The sequence below is a fragment of the Cucumis melo genome, chromosome 6 (assembly GCF_025177605.1).
Source record: "Cucumis melo cultivar AY chromosome 6, USDA_Cmelo_AY_1.0, whole genome shotgun sequence".
Lineage (NCBI taxonomy): Eukaryota > Viridiplantae > Streptophyta > Magnoliopsida > Cucurbitales > Cucurbitaceae > Cucumis > Cucumis melo.
Window position 1 is genome coordinate 33,453,849 of NC_066862.1, and position 18,453 is coordinate 33,472,301.

The window sequence follows — 18,453 nt, forward strand, 5'->3', positions numbered from 1 at the left end:
TAAAAATTGGCATGTGTCCCAAATTAAATTTAAAGACAAATTGGACAATTCTAATGATGTCACATGTCTTTATTATGGCAATTGAGTCAAATTAATTATTTTGGTTCAATTAAATATTATTTAGTTGGGCTAAAATTCAATTGAGCCCAAAAAATAAGCTTAATTTAACCCAAAATTAAAAATGACCCAAATCCATGTGATTAAGTCTATGGGTATGGTCCATGGACCAGACCAATCCAAGTCCATAAAAGCCCACCAGGGAACTCTATAAATAAAGGAGTTCTCTTCATTTGCAGGGGTGAGAAATTTTTGACTCCAGAAGGTCTAAAGAGAATTCTCTCAAGAGATAAAAGCCTTCTCAACTCCTGAAGTCGACCACCCTCGAAGATTGAAGCTCCTTTGAAGATACAAGTTTTTTTCCAATACTCCAATTTCAAGAACACCTTCGAAGATTGAAGCTTTTTTGAAGATCCAAGCTTTCTTCCAAGTCTTCAACTTCAAGAATACCCTCGAAGATTGAAGCTCCTTTGAAGATCCAAGCTTTCTTCCAAGTCTTCAACTTCAAGAACACCCTCGAAGATTGAAGCTTCTTCGAAGATACAAGCTTTCTTCCAAGACTCCAACTTCAAGAACATCACGTGCTTCACTTTCTCAAATCAAGCGTAAGCATCCATCCAAGAGAGAATCAGAGGAACAAATTCTAGAGATCGAACCACATCGCATCAAATCAACATAAATACAACATCAACACAAGTTCAACTCCACGAATCAAATTTCTCCGGAAATCTCGTGTGAACAGTGTGTTGTCTTAGTTAATGAAGATTTGATACAAATAAGAAGGAAGTACCTGATTGTATTAACTGTAATTTGACTCAGTAGAATCTTAATAATATTGCTTATCCAAGCTATATCAGCTCCCTAAACATAGGTGACATTCACCAAACTAGGTTACCAAAGTTCTCTGTGTTACTTATTCTTTTGCTATTTATTTAGCTATTTCGATTGTTATTTACTTTAGAATTAACTTAAGGAATCTGATTATCTCACACTGTTTTCCAGAGATGATAAACGACATGTGGAAGAATTTTCGAGCTGCCCTTGATATTATTAGTAATGAAATTGCATACGTGAACATGAGACTGAACCTCACAATGGGAGCCATGACAAACCAAGCTCCGACCGGAGGGGAAATTCTCGTTAGTAAGGTGAAGATTCCAGAACCAAAGCCCTTTTATAGGGAAAGGGATGCAAAGGCCTTAGAGAACTTCATATTTGATCTTGAGCAGTACTTCAAGGCCACAAACACAGTCACTGAGGAAGCTAAAGTGACATTCGCGACGATGCATCTGTTGAAGGATGCCAAATTGTGGTGGAGGTCCTGAGACATTGACATACAAGAAGGGTGTTGCACAATAGATACTTGGGACGCGTTGAAGAGAGAACTCCGCTCGCAGTTCTTCCCTGAGAATGTAGAAATATTGGCTCGACGAAAACTGTGTGAACTGAAACACACTGACAACATTCAAGAGTACGTAAAACAGTTCGCGGGGTTGATGGTAGACATACACAATATGTCAGAGAAAGACAAAGTTTTTTGTTTTTTCGAAGGGCTGAAATCGTGGGCAAAGACCAATTATATTAGCAAAGGGTCTAAGACATCATGTCAGCGTATGCAGCAGTCGAACGGTTGTTTGATCTGACTAGTGACTTCCAAGATGTGAGACATCACCAAAGTACTTCACCTGAAAGGAACAAGAATAGTTTTCTGAGTTCTTTCAAAGGTACCGAGGGAGACAAATGTCCTATTAGAGACCGCATGCCTTATCAATCCTGTATAGGGAACATATGGTGAAATCCCAATAATCAGGACTCACTCAATTGTACTCTCAGTTGTTTCATATGTAAGGGGTCACATGTGGTAAGAGAATGCCCAAATAAAATCGCCTTCTATGCTTTTTCAAGTCTCTTTAACCTTAGATTCAGATGATAAATCGAGTCAAGCAGAAGGTGATGTGGGTCAGATAGAAGAAGGTGAGAACACGAGAATAAGAGCCTTAAAATTCTTATCGTCTCTCCAAAAAAGGTAAGGGTGATAAGTGTGCCAGTGGAAAGGGATTTAATGTAAGTTGACACCTGGATCAACCAGAAATCGACCAAGAGCACTATGGTTGTTTTCAGTACAACCTACAATTTTATAACAGAAACAGAAGCCAGAGTCTAAGACCGCCTTGGGAGAGGGATTCAGAAAGAATGAAGGTTGTGAATTTTGTTGCTCTACCTATCGTCGGATTATAAAACGAACAATGATGAAGTTGGAAGGATGGAGAGGCCCCGTAGACTTTGTGGTTGTAAAAATGGATGACTTTGATGTGGTATTAAGAATGAAAATCCTTCTTGAACATCAGGTCATACCAATGCCCTCAGTCAAATGTCTAGTGATTATTGGATCTTTTCCACCGTCATGCTAGTAGACATTCGTCAGCTTAATGGATTTAAAAGGATATCGGCCATGCAACTAGATAAAAGCCTCATTCGAGAGGAACCAACATCTGTGGCCATCCTGCTTGAAGCGTTGGTAAAACCGGGGGAGATAGTCTCCAAAGACACTATGTGTGTCCTAGAGATGCCATGGTGTGATGCCAAATAGTTGGCCCAAATCCTTGCCGCCGCGAAGGATGATTGACCATGAGATAGAGTTGTTGGTAGAGGCAAAAGCCCTTACAAAGAGTGTTTATCGTATGGCACCATCAGAGTTAGTCGTACTTCGAAAATAGTAGAAGGAATTATTGAATACAAGATCTAGTAGACTTGTACAAGCTCCATGTGGAGCCCCAGTCCTTTCCCTGAGGAAGAACAAAAGCTTACAGTGGTGTATTGATTGTCTACCCTAAACAAGCTCACAGTTCGCCGCAAATATTCATTTCTCATACTCACTGACATGTTTGACTGCTCACATAGGGCGAATTATTTCTCGAAGTCAGATGTCTGACTAGGATATTGTCGAGTAAGAACGATAGAGAGAAATGGACTCAAGACGACTTGTGTCACATGACATGGAGCATTTGAGTTCCCCGTAGTGCCATTTAGTCTTACTGATGCCATTGCAACCTTTTGTATATTGATAAACTAGGTCTTCCATGACTACATTAACAATTCTGCCGTGGTCTACCTTGATGAAATAGTGACCTGTACCCCACAAGGGAAGAACCCAAAGACCACCTTCAAAAGGTTTTTTAGAAACTGATGGAAAACCAACTGGATGTCAAGAGAGGAAATTGCTGCTTTGTGCAAAGACAGATAAACTTGATGGATCATGTGGTGGAGTTTGACCGAATTATTATAGGAAAAGGGAAGATTACCACAATACGTGAGTGGGTAATACTGAAACCAGTCACAGAGTTACGCTCATGTCCCAAATTAGCTAATCACTACAGGAAATTAATGGAAGGATTCTAAAAAAGAGCAAGCTCGCTAACTGAGTTGTTAAAAGAAGAAATTAAGTGGGGTGGGAACCCCGAGTGTTAGGCCGCCTTCGATGGTTTAAAGCAAGTCATGACTAAGGGGCCAAATCTTGGGATCCTTGATGCAACCAAGCCTTTTGAAGTTGAGACTAAGCAATTCAACTGTATGCTCAGAGAATATTTGCCTCATTTTATTGATGGTAGACAATGGAATTAGGTTCAGCTGCTGATTGTAGCCCAATTTGATCACAACGCTCTGATAGATTCATCGACTGAGAGAGTCAATTTGAGATTGATTGTAGTAGGCATTATGTATTATCCTCAGGTTCACAGATTTGCAATGGAATGGGAACAAACGACTGATATTGCTTGAGCGTGCCTAGAAAAAGTTTCAAGGCGAATGGAGAAGAAGGTGGATCAAAAGCGATACCCCCTTAAGTTTTGAGCGAGGATCAAGTTTCCAAGAATTGGTGCAACAATGTCGTACGGTTATTTGTCGACCTGAAATAGGGAGAAGATAGAGAAGTCGAAGAAATCCTTGCAGACAAAGTAAGGAGAGGTAGAAGACCCACAGGGGAGATGCAGTGAAGTGAAAGAACCTCCCCGTAGAAGTAACAAGTTGAGAAAGTGTCGAAGACTTCGAAGCGTGTAAGTAGAATATTGAAGAGTTCCAGCTTCGCTAGTTGATAGGGACATCAACTATTTAGGTGGGGGAGAATGTCACGGGCATGCTTGTCCAAGACGTTGTTTGCCTATGGTCGTATACCAGAATACCCCTAAATCACTTTATCTTTATGTCTTGTATGTAGTTTAGTCTATTGATTTCGTTTTTGTGTCATCGAGTTAGAGTGTGACGTTTCGGCATTTTCATATGCAAGTCTGCCAAGGCTAAAAATGTTCAAAAGGTATTATAGGGGAGGCATAGTAGTTGAATTCCCGACCAAGTCTTGTCGCACTCTTTACAAGCTTAGCTTTTCTTTGCAATCGACAGTCTTTATTGCTTTCACTTATGATATTTTTAAAGGTTTCCTCTTTCTCTCACATTTTATAAAACAATTTTCTCAAGAACGTGAAGGGAGACTACATCATATTGGAAGTACATCCGCGAATTTTAGATTTTATACAACAGATTTGTTGACGAAACCGAATAAGTGTCGCACAATCGTGTTTGAAAGGCTACGGTTGTGACACGGAGAAGTATGGTGAGTGGAGAAATTCTCTTTGAGTTTTTTAATTATAATTATTTTGTTTTTTTATCAAGACCAATAGAAGATATAGAAAAATAGTTCTACAAAAGTAATATTCTCCATCCTTCTTATATAGTTAGTATGTGTGAGGCTCTGATCGTGTTTTGGACTAAGCGTTAAGACTACACCTAGCGAGAATAGGTTTACGATGAGACTGTGTGTGATGAAAGTTAGCAAATGGAAATTTGTAAAGTATTCTGCCAATTGTGTTTTGGCTATGCCACGCGAAGGAGTCATGCGTTGAACTAGTCTGCGATATGAGCTTCCTTCATTTGAAAGTAGCTGACGACATCCTTGTTTTAAGAAGGTCGGTGAATTGATTTGACCTTGCCGTCCAATTGAATTCATGTGAGACTCGTTCCTTAGTAAAAGGTGATTTGGTTAAATAATCGTATAAGAACGTAAACGATCGTGTAAGACAAGCTAGACGATCGTGTAAGACAAGCTAGACGATCGTGTAAGACAAGCTAGACGATCGTGTAAGACAAAAGAAACAAGAATAAAAGATCGTGTAAAAGAGATTGATTATATAAGAGGCTGAACGATGGTATGAGAAGATAGGCGATCGTGTAAAAGGTTAAACGATTGTGTAAACAGTTAAACGATCGTGTAAGAATCTAAACAATCCTGTAGAAAATTGAAGAAGTCCTTACGGTTAATTATTTAATCAATGGGGTGGTTTCCAGGTGTCATGGTATGCGAAGATTCATGACTTAATTAAGCAGGAGCTGACAAAATTATAGGAGTTTAAGGAATAACTAATCTAATTTAGGATTAATATAAATAAGGAAAGCGATTTTTTTATTCTAAGATTAAATTTTCGGCAAAAGAAAGAGAAATTGGTTAAGAGTGTTGTCGAGAAGCCTTTCGGTGAAGAAGAAAGGGTTAGGCAAGGCTCTTTAAGATAGGAAACCCTAGGACGGTGAGTGATTTTCGAAAATGTTATTAGATTTTAAAAGCTTTCTTCTAATCTTATACTGATTTGTATTGATGTCTCATGCATGAATGTTTGCAAAGAGATTTCGAATGAAAGCTTATATTATGTTTTATATTTTTCAAACGAATGTGAAATTATGTACAAACCATTAGTCCTTTTTCTATGATCAATGAGCTAGTTGTTATGTGCACATAATGGGTAATAGGTAGCCATATAGAGAAGGTCTGCATGGTGGAACGAGGCGAGACAATACATAAAAGATATGTATTGTGCTAAGACGTATGAGCAACAAAGAATGAATCGGAAAATTCTCAAAGATGTTGATGAAAAGACCACCACAGTAGTCCATGCACTAAAATGGTTCATGTCTAGTGAAAGGAATAAGTGAAACTAACGTGTACTAATGATTTAAAATGTGTTATTGAATTTAGGCAGTGAGCCAATGTTAAATGAAAATTATTTATGATTTGTATTCCTAAAAAATTTTCAAAAGCATCACTCATTTAGTCTTTTGACTTACGTTTTAAGTTTTTCCTTCCTAGGTTGTATGAGGTAAGTGATCTGGTAGGCAGTTAAGCGTTCAGAGGTAAGTGATCGTTCAAGTAGCTAAGCGATCATGTTTAAAAGGGTAAGGATAAGGTCTAAGCGATCGGTCAAGGAGCTACACAATCGGACTAGGAATCTAGTTAAAGGTTGAAGACTTTGAAGTCTTTCGACATTTCTTTGTTTAATTCTTGTTGAGAAAATTTTTATCATGTCCTATTCTGTTGTAGAAACTATTGGGTTGGAATTAATAAGAGAAGTTTATTGATTTAATTTCCGCTGCGTGGTTTTTAGTTAAGTTTTATTTAAGTTGTGTTAAGTAATTTGGAACATGGCGTGTCAATTCAGGATGAGTAGGTAGCAGTAACACGTGGCGTTTTGTTAGTGGCTGAGTCTCACCATCGGGCAAAGCTAATTATTTTGGCATGAGAAACTTCATCGAAGAAGTCTATAAATAGAAGAAGTTCTGGCTATTTTTATAGCTAGTTTTGTGTTTGCTTAAGAAAGAAGTGAATAGTTGCAAAGTTTTTCAAAATCCATCACAAGCTCGAATTTGACAAGGAACTTTAAAAAAGTGCAAGGAACCTTTGGCCGAGGATCTTAGGCAAGGAAGTAAAGTGATTGTGAGTGGTTTCTTCTTAAAAATGTTTTCAAATTAAAAAAATTTCCACCATGTTTTATATTCTTCTATTGAGATTCTTGAATTCCATGATTTCTCTTATGATCTCAAATTCTTAAAATGTATTTGAGTTATAAATGAATTGAAAATGAATAGGAATATGGTGATGAGATGATCTTTGGTACCCTGTGCAATGAGATGTCTTACGCTTGTTCTGTGTTCTTATGTGGGATGCCTTATCCTTGCTGTATCATCTGGGATAAGATGTCATATTCTTGCTGGGTGATTTAGAATAAGATGTCTCATACTTGCTTTGGCCCTTAATCTAAAATTAATTAATTAATGTTTTGATGATAACAAATCTGAATCTTTTTGTTGATAATTTTATTATTTTGAATAGTCCATAACGTAGAGCTCAAAATAATGATTTTAATGCCTCTTGAATCACCCAAATTGGAGTTCAAACAAAGAAAATATTGCTAAAAGAAGCTTAAACGGAAAAATATCCAAGATGGTGACATGACGGCTAAATAATCAATTTGATCCAATTAGAAGAGTCACTTGGAGTAATGGAGAAGTAACACATGTGGCTTTTGTTTTTATTTTTGCTTTTGTTTTTTTTATCGGCTTTTTAAAAAAAATGAATTTTAAAAAGAAAATAAATTGAATATTATTATTTATTTTTAAGTCCAACGGCTAGTTTTCTTTTTAAAAAAGATTGTGAACTTGTTTTATTGGGTTTTAAATAAATTATATTAAAAAGGATATATTACTATATTATTATTTATGTTGTGTCTAACTGTTAATTGAGTTTAAATCTCAACCATTCATTTTTCTTTTACTTACATTTAATGACCCAAAATGATTTTGAATTTCAAAATTTTCCTTCTTTTTAAATACTCCATTTTCCCCAAATTTTTTAAGAACTTTGTTTATCTTTATAATCCTCAAAAGTTGCAAAAGTCACCATTGTTATTCTCTCTAAAGCTTCCAAATTTCATTCTTTTCATCTTGTCCTTGAGACTTTTTTATTGTATTGTGAGGATTAATTATTGTGAGCTTAAAATTGTATACTCACTCTTTTAGAGAGTTTTTCTTTTGTGTAATTTAAAACCTCAAGATATTGTGATGGTTTGATCCTAATCCGTGGAAAGGATTGAGTTTGCTCTTGAACCTGAAAAAGGAGCAAGTAACGATTTGGCTCTAATCCGTGGAAAGAGTCAAAAAATAGTTTTCAATCAAAATCCCAAGAGATGCTTAGGAAAGTAGATGTAGGTCGAGTTTAACAGACCACTATAAAATTGTTGTGTCTTATTCTCTAACTCTTTTCTAATTATTTTTGCATTTAATTTTAGTTACATATTCTTGTTGGTTGAGTTAATTTGATTACATACTCTTATCAATCTCGTTATTTAACATATTTTAGCTAATTTCCTTTGTTTAATTTAAAATTTATATAATTAGTTTAATTTAGGCTTATTTGTTAAAAAGTTTAATTAAACTCTATTCACCCCCTCTCCCCCTCTAGGGTTGCCATACCGGTCCAACAATTGGTAGCAAAGCAAGATCGCTCATCTTGAAATTTTAATTTCTTGATAAACTTTATCGTTAGAGCATTATGGCAAACCTATTGGTAAATGGGATTGTTGAAAGTCAATCTACTTCTAGACCTCCTTATTTTGATGGTTTAAATTATGCATATTGGAAAGCTAGAATGAAAATTTATTTGCAATCTATTAACTAAAATTTGTGGTTAATTGTTGCTAAAGGCCCTTATGTACCCATGAAAAAGGTTGATAATGTTGATAAACCTAAATTAGAAGAAGAGTATGATGAAAATGAAATGAAAAAAAAATATTCTTTTAATGCTAAAGCTATTAATTGTTTATATTGTGTTTTGAGTAAAGATGAATTTAATAGAATATTCATGTGTTCTTTCTCTCAAGAAATTTGGAATACTCTTGAAATTACTAATGAAGGAACAAATCAAGTTAAAGAGTCTAAAATTAGCATACTTGTTCATAATTATGAATTGTTTAAGATGGATGCTAATGAGACTATCACCGGTATGTTTACTAGATTTACTAACATTATAAATGCTTTGAAGGGTCTTGGTAAAGTCTATACAACTTCAGAAAATGTTAGAAAAATTCTAAGGTCTCTACCTAAGACTTGGGAAAGCTAAGGTAAAGACAATCTAAGAAGCAAAGAATCTTACCAAACTTCCACTAGAGGAGCTTATTGGCTCACTCATGACTCATGAGATCATTATGAAGGAGCACTTAAAGGATGAGTCCAAAAAGAAGAAGAGCATTGCATTAAATACCATCTCTTTGGAGCTTGAAGATGAGGATGACCTTGATGAAGATGACATTGCTTATTTCTCACGTAAGTACAGAAATTTCATAAAAAGGAAGAAATATTTCAAGAAACATCTATCAACCCAAAAAGAGTCAAAAGGTGAGAAAAACAAAAAGGATGAGGTGATTTATTATGAATGCAAAAAGGCGGGTTACATAAGAACAGATTGCCCTTTCCTCAAATCATCTAAGAAATCTAAGAAGAAGGCAGTGAAGGCTACTTGGGATGATAGTAGCAAAAGTGAAAGTGAAGTTGAAGAAATGGCAAATCTTGGTCTCATGGCTCATAGTGACAAAGAAGATGAACATGATGATGAGGTAACTCTAGAACATCCTTCTATTGATGAATTGTTTGAAAATTTTGAAAGCATGCAAAATGACCTAGAAAAACTTAGTTCTAAGGTTGTGCTTAAAAAGAAATACAATGTTTTAACTAGTGAAAATAAGTCTTAACTCGATAAAATTGTTTACTTTAAAGAGAATGAAAATGTTGTGCAAATTGAAGAATTGAATGTCTCTAGTGATAAGCACGTTTGTGATTGTAATGAGAAAGATGCTTTGTTTGATAAAGTTAGATTTCTTGAGCATGATAGTTGTGAAAAAGATAACTTGATTAAAGTGCTTAAAGAAAATGAACTAAATATTTTACAAGATCTTAATAAAGCTAAAGAGACTATCAAAAAGTTGATAATAGGTGCTCAAAGATTGGACAAAATTATTGTAGTAGAAAAATCTTATGGTGATAAGAGAGGTTTAGGTTATATTGATGAATCATCTACTCATTCAAATTCTAAAACTACATTTGTTAAAGCATCTCCTATTGTGCCTAAGCTTAATATGCCTAATGATGTGCCTAATCATGTTAAATCTAGTTTTGTACCTATATGTCATAATTGTGGTGTTGAAGGTCACACTAGACCTAAATGCTTTAAATTGAAGTATGCTCACACTACTTCTTCAAGAATAAATTTTTCACAAAGAGCAAAGTTCTACAATGCTCTGAGGAAGAATTTCTCCAAGAAAAGAAAAGTACATATATTTGTTGTGAAAAATAAATCATTGCATGATGTTATTTGTTTTTCTTGTGGCAAGTATGGACATAAAGCTTATTACTGTTACCTATCTAGATTCAATGCTTGTAATGTCTATGAAAAAATGAAATGGATCTCTAAATATGTAAATGCTAACATTCTATAACCCAAACAAGTATGGGTACCAAAGAATCAAACTTGAACTTAGTTGTTTTTAGGTTTGTTTGAAAGCCTCCAAGAAAAATAAATGGTACTTGGATAGTGGTTGCTCAAAACACATGACGGGAGATCAATCCAAGCTTATCTCTTTCTCCAAAAAGGATGGAGGCATGGTAGCCTTTTGTGACAACAAGAAAGGTAAAATAATTGATAAGGGTAATATAGGAAATTATTCATCTACTTTAATCGAAAATGTTCATTTGGTTGATGGCTTAAAGCATGATTTGCTTAGTATTAGTCAATTGTGTGATAAAGGATTTAGACTAATTGAAAATGCATAATTGAAAATGTTAGTGATAGAAAAGTTTTGTTTGTTGGAAATAGTGATGAAAATGTGTACATTCTTGATTTGAATGATTGTCCTATTATTGATAAATGTCTTTCAGTTTTGCATGATAATTCTTGGTTATAGCATAGAAGACTAGGACATACTAGCATGCACTTAATTTCAAATATTTTCAAGAATTGTTTGGTTAGAGGCATTTCTAATTTTAAATTTGAAAAAGACAAAGTTTGTGATGCTTGTCAAATGGGTAAGAAAACCAAGTCCTCTTTCAAATCTAAAAATGTGATCTCTACTTCTAGACCCCTACAACTATTATACATGGACTTATTTGGCCCTTCTAGAATTTCTAGCTATGGAGGAAATTATGATAGTTGATGATTTTTCTAGATTTACTTGTATTTTGATGATAAAACATAAGGAATGCTTTGAAAAGTTTTATTACTTTTGCAAAAAGAGTTCAAAATGAAAAAGGATTTTTTATTTATAAAATTAGGAGTGACCATGGAGGAGAATTTAATAATGAAGTTTTTAAAGCTTTTTGTGAAAAAAATGGTTTTTCTCATAATTTTTCCTCTCCAAGAACTCCTCAACAAAATGGTGTGGTTGAAAGGAAAAATCGTACTTTGCAAGAATTTGCTAGATCAATGTTGAATGAGTATGGTTTACATAAATATTTTTGGATGGAAGCTGTTAACACCACTTGCTATGTTTTAAATAGAGTTTTAGTTAGACCCTCCTTAGATAAAACTCCTTATGAACTTTGGCATAGCAAGATTCCAAATATTGGGTATTTCAAAGTTTTTAGTTGTAAATGTTTTATTTTGAATAACAAAGAAAAACTTGAAAATTTTGATTCTAAGACGGATGTTGATATTTTTCTAGGATATTCCTCTACTAGTAAAGCTTATAGAGTTTTCAACAAGAAAACTTTAGTTATTGAGGAATCTATGCATGTTGTGTTTAATGAATCTTGTAATAATGTTTCTAATGAGTCTATGTGTAGTGATGATTTAGAAAAAGATTTTGGAAATTTACATGTTAGTGACAAAAGCAAAGAAATTGTTTCAAATATGCAAGATATGAACATCATAGAAAAGAAAGAAGATGATTCTTCATCCTTGCCAAAAGAGTGGAAATATGCTTCATCCTATCCCAAAGATTTAATTCTTGGCAATACCAAACAAGGAGTGAAAACCCGTTCTTCTTTTAATTTATTTAGTAATCTTGCTTTTGTGTCTCAAATTGAACCTAGAAGTTTTAAAGATGCCGAGTGTCATGAGTTTTGGATTTTAGCTATGCAAGAAGAATTAAATCAATTTGAAAGGAACAAAGTTTGGGAATTAGTTCTTAGGCCTTCTAATACATCTATAATTGGAACTAAATAGGTTTTTAGAAATAAGATGGATGAAAATGGAAATATCATTAGAAATAAAGCTACACTTGTAGCTCAAGATTATTGTCAAGAAGAAGGTATAGATTATGAAGAGAATTTTGCATCGGTTGCTAGATTAGAAGCTATTAAAATGTTGCTTGCTTTTACTTCTTATAAGAATTTCATTTTGTATCAAATAGACGTAAAAAATTCTTTTTTAGATGGTTATATTGTGGAAGAAGTTTACGTAGAATAACCTCCGGGCTTTGAAAGTTTTGATTTACCTAATCATATTTATAAGTTGAAAAGGTCTCTTTATGGCTTAAAACAAGCTCCAAGAGCTTGGTATGATAGACTTGACAATTGTTTACTTGAGAATGACTTTAAGATGGAAAAAATTGATAATACTCTCTTTATTAAGGTTAAAAACAATGACATGCTTATAGTGCAAATTTATGTGGATGATATTATATTTGGTTCTACTAATTCATCCTTGTGTGAAGAATTTTTCAAGTATATGCATAATGAGTTTGAGATGAGTATGATGGAAGAACTTAGTTTCTTCCTTGGTCTTCAAATCAAACAACTCAAGGATGGCATCTTCATAAGTCAAGAAAAATACACAAAGGATTTGCTCAAGAGATTCAAATTCAACGAAGGTAAAATTGCAAAAACTCCCCTGAGCACTACCACTAAGCTTGAGAAAGATGAAAAAGGTAAATGTGTGGATATAAAGACTTGTCGAGGTATGATCGGATCCTTACTTTATTTGACCGCTAGTAGACTCGATATCATGTTTAGTGTATGTTTTTTTGCTAGATTTCAATCTTGTCTTAAAGAATCACATTTGCATGCCGTTAAAAGGATACTTAAATATTTTCTTGGAACTATTGATGTTGGATTATGGTATCCTAGAAATGTTGAGTTTAATTTGGTAGGATATTCCGATGCGGATTTTGTCGGTAGTTTACTTGATCGTAAAAGTACTAGTGGGACTTGCCAATTTCTTGGTAGTTCCTTAGTATCTTGTTTTAGTAAAAAAAAAGTTGGTTGCTTTATCCACTATCAAAGTAGAATATATTGCGGTTGCTAGTTGTTGTGCACAAATTCTTTTGATGAAACAAACTCTTTGTGATTTTGGATTAAATTTTGATAATGTGCCTATATTTTGTGATAATACTAATGCCATCAATTTGACTAAGAATCCTATACATCATTCTAGAACTAAACATATTGATATCAGACATCACTTTATTAGAGAGCATGTGCAAAATGGTCATATTACTCTTGAGTTTGTGAGCTCTAATAATCAATTAGTAGATATATTTACCAAGCCTTTGAATGAAGAAAGTTTTCATAAAAATAAGCTTGAGCTTGGTATCATTCGTTGTGATGCATCTTGATTTTATATCTTATTTGATATTGTTACCGAATGCATATTGATAGGAGGAGTATTAGACATTTTGTATGTGTTCATAATTTGTTAGAAAGAATTTACTTCCTAGTTATTCTTTTTTATGATTCCAAAGGGGGAAAAGTATAAGAAAAATATGTTGCATAATTGTTTCTATTGAATAATGCATACTTTTTAAGAGGAAGAATTCATTAAGGGGGAGAAGTATCTATTTTCAATTATTTTCAAGTTTGATCTTTGTGGTGAAATAGACACATGAACATTATGCTGATATACATTCTTGATATACATAAACTTGATAATATAATTTCTTGTTGATCATGTGTGTTCCTATGGTTATGTGTCTTTCAAGTTTGATCATAATTTGTCATCATAAAAAAGGGGAAGATTGTTGGCTTTTTAGCCCTTAATCTCAAATTAATTAATTAATGTTTTGATGATAACAAATCTGAATCTTTTTATTGACAATTTTATTATTTTGAATAGTCCACAATGTAGAGCTTGAAACAATGATTATAATACCTCTTGAATCACCCAAATTGAAGTTCAAACGAAAAAAATATTGCTGAAAGAAGCTTAAACGAAAAAATACCTAAGATGGTGACATGGCAGCTAAATAATCTATTTGATCCAATTGGAAGAGCCACTTGGAGCAATGGAGAAGTAACACATGTGGCTTTTGTTTTTATTTTTGCTTTTGTTTCTTTTATTGGCTTTTAAAGAAAAATGAATTTTAAAAAGAAAATGAATTTAATATTATTATTTATCTATGTGTCTAACGGCTAGTTTTTTTTAAAAAGATTGTGAACTTGTTTTATTGAGCTTTAAATAAATTATTTTAAAAAGAATATATTATTATATTATTATTCATCTTTGTGCCTAACGACTAGTTTTTTTTTTAAGAAGATTGTGAATTTGTTTTTGGACTTTAAACAAATTATTTTGAAAAGACATATTATTATATTATCATATTATTATTTGTGTTGTGTGTAATGGTTAATTGAGTTTAAATCTCTACCATTCATTTTTCTTTTACTTACATCCAATGACCCAAAATGATTTGAATTTCAAACTTTTCCTTCTTTGTAGATACTCCATTTTTCCCAAAATTTTATTAAAAACTTTGTTTATCTTTACAATCCTTAAAAGTTGCGAAAGCCACCATTGTTATTCTCTCTAAAGCTTCCAATTTTCATTCTTTTCATCTTGTCCTCAAGAGAATATTTTATTGTATTGTGATGATTAATTATTATGAACTTAAAATTGTATACTCACTCTTCTAGAGAATTTTTCTTTTGTATAATTTAAAACTTCAACATATTATGACGATCTGATCCTAACCCGTGGAAAGGATTAGGTTTACTCTTGAACCTAAAAAAGGAGCAAGTAGCGGTTCGACTCTAACTCCTGGAAAGAGTCAAAAGAAGGTTTTCAATCAAAATCCCAAGAGGTGCTTGGAAAAAAGTGGATGTAGGTCGAGTTTGACCGAACCACTATAAAATTACGATATCTTCTTCTCTAACTATTTTCTACGTATTCTTGTCGACTTTAACTTTTGTTACATATTCTTGTTGGTTGAGTTAATTTGATTACATACTCTTTATCAATCTTGTTATTTAACATATTTTAGCTCATTTTCTTTGTTTAATTTAAAATTTATCTAATTAGTTTAATTTAGGCTTATTTGTTAAAATGTTTAACTAAACCCTATTCATCCCACGGTCTAGGGTTGCCATACTGGTTCAACAGTTGTGTGATTTGGTATGGGATGCCCTTTGCTTGTTGTGTGATTTGACATTGGACGACGTGTTATGCGTGATAGAATTGATGGTGAATTGTTGTTGTGTTGAGATCACTCCACACATTTATAACCAAACAAAAGACTGTGGTAAAATGCTTGAGCTGAGGAAATGGTACAAAGATGTGATTAAACATGAAAAATGATTCCGTGAGATGGTCTATTTGATACTTATGCGAGATACATTCTTCTGCGAAATGTACTATTATGAATGATCTAAAAGAGATTGAGAAAACACACACTTACTAATTGTTGTACTGCACTACAAGAAAAGTGACTTTCTATGACACTTCATTACAAGAAAAATTGAGAGGAGAGAAGAAACAAATGTCATAATATGTCAATGTGCTTTTTTGGTGGGAAAAGACGTTGTTTTCGGAATTTTTTTCGTTTGGTGTCATAAAAGAGTTTAGAATTTATTAAAATGAAAAAATCCCCAAATTTATTAAATTAATTGATTAAAATATAAAACCCCTAATTTCCCAACCCCTTCCATTTGTGTCGCTCGTCTCCTTCCATCTTCTTCGTCCGACGACTCATCCACTTCTCTTCCGCCCACGCGGTCAGACTTTTGTCTCGATTTCTCTTCTGCCCACGATCGGAGTTCTGCGCACCCAACCCCGATTTCTCTTCCACCCACGGTCGGAGTTTCGCACACCCAGGTACTTCCGCCCCGATTTCTCTTCCGCCCATGCGGTCAGACTTCCGCTGACCATCCATCTTCTGCCAACATTTGTCTTCCACCCAAGGTTCGTCGTCGGTCCACTGTTCCATCTCCACCCACACTATCTGCCCAATCTTCTAACGACGCCAACGCTTCAACCGATGAGTTCTCAACCCTTCCCACTCCACCCCACAAATCAAGTCATTTTATGTTAGCATATGGTCGCTGATGCAAAAATATAGTAGGATTGCTTAACATTGATGGGTTGAGATAACCATCAATATGATGAGAGAAAGGGGAGTTAGTATTTAGAAGGGGAGTTAGTATTTAGGTATATTTGCTTCTTCACTACAAATTGTCAATGTGTCCTTTAATTGTTGTTTATATGCAATATTTGACCATATTTGACCATTGAGTTGAAAATTGTCAATGTCCTTCAAAGTGTCTAGTTTCTATGTAATATTTGACCATTGAGATGCAAAAATACAGTAGGATTGCTTAACATTGATGGCTTGATATAACCATCAATATGATGAGAGAAAGGGGAGTTGGTATTTAGGTATATTTGCTTCTTCACTACAAATTGTCATTGTGTCTTTTAATTATTGTTTGTATGCAATATTTGACCATATTTGACCATTGAGATGCAAATTGTCAATGTCCTTCAAAGTGTTTAGTTTGTATGCAATATTTGATCATTGAGATGCAAAAAGACAGTAGGATTGCTTACCGTTGATAGGTTAAGATAACCATCCATATGATGAGAGAAAGGGGAGTTGGTATTTAGGTATATTTATTCTTTGTCCTACTTTTTTTTGAAGTACAATTGATTTCACATCTTTTGTTCGAATGACTTTACTAACTTACCTTGCTCTAAACAACCAAGCACCGATCTCGTTATTACTATCATTTATTATATTTACGAATTTAGTCCAAAGATTTAAGCGTCCAATATCATTTTTATGTAAGTTGCAGACCCTTTTTCTACAAGAGAGAATAGTTCATATATGGGGTGTTTTGGTTAAGAATATGATTATCATTTTTACAATTGGCTTAAATGAAAATGATTCTAAGTACAATCATTGTGTCCTTATTCAAATTAAATTTAGTTTAGAATATATAGAATTTATATTAATTTGATATGTTGCCTATTAGAAAAAATGTCACATATATGGTGTAAAAGGAAATATATGTGTGTTATATTGGTTTAATTTTTGAATAGGTTTGATTTTCTATTACTATATAAATAGGTATTTTAGAGTTATATTTGAGTATACAATTTATGTTACAAAACCGACAAATAAATAATACAAAAATGTAAATATACAATTTGTCCTTGTTTTAAATGTTTCAATTTGATTCTTGTTTAAATAGAATGAGTATTACTTTACCACGCTTATATTTTCTTTGAAAATTCACCAAATTTTTTTTTGATGCAACCTCATTATTAATGCAATCATTATTCTGCATGCTCTTCTATTTTCTAGTGGGTTCTATATGAAATATGTGTATAATAGGATGTAGTTACTGATTCATTTCCTTGAGTTGTCATCCATCTCTTTTGTAACCAGATTTGTTTAGAGAGAAATTATAGAAGATTTGGTGTTTGTGACATCTACAGAATGGACAAATCATGGATGATGAAAAATAGGATGTTTAGAGAATATGATATAAGAGTCGAAAGTTTTATTCAGTTTGGTTTGTCTCATGCCAAAGGTTCTAATTCGATAAGATGTCCATGTTTGAAATGCGAAAATCGTTTACTTAAGAATGTCTCAATAGTTCGGTATCATTTGTATGCCAATGGAATTGATAAAAGTTACAAGATATGGTTCTGGCATGGTGAAGATTTGAACTCAGAGACTGTTAGCAGTAGAATGGAAAAAGCAGTTGAGGAAAAATATGAACACGACGATTTGTTTAATACAGTAAACATGTTTCAATCCGCTCATGACCAATCTTGTAATAGATCCAATACATTTGATACTATGTTTGATGATGTAAAGAAACCCTTATATACCCAAGATGTAAGAAATTCACGAAGTTGTCAGCCCTCGTGAGATTGTACAACTTAAAGGTTAGATATGGTAGGAGTAACACTAGCTTCTCTGAATTATTGTCCATAATAAGTGATCTCCTACCTAACAACAACGAAATACCAACTTCTTTATACGAAGCGAAGAAACATTAGGTGCTTTAAGACCGAGTTACCAAAAATTGATGCATGTCCTAATGATTGTTGTTTGTATAGAAAAGAGTATGCAAACTCGACAAAGTGTCCTAAGTGTGGTTTGTCAAGGTGGAAAATTAATAAAAACTCAACAAGTGAAGACAGTGGAGTGGCTGCCAAGCAGATGTGGTATTTTCCAATAGTTTCAAGTTTTATAAGAATGTTTAAGAACTTAGAGAATGCTAAGAACTTGTGTTGGCATGCGATGGATAGAAAAGTCGGTGGTATTATGAGACATTCGGCTGACACTCCATCATGAAGGTTGATAGATC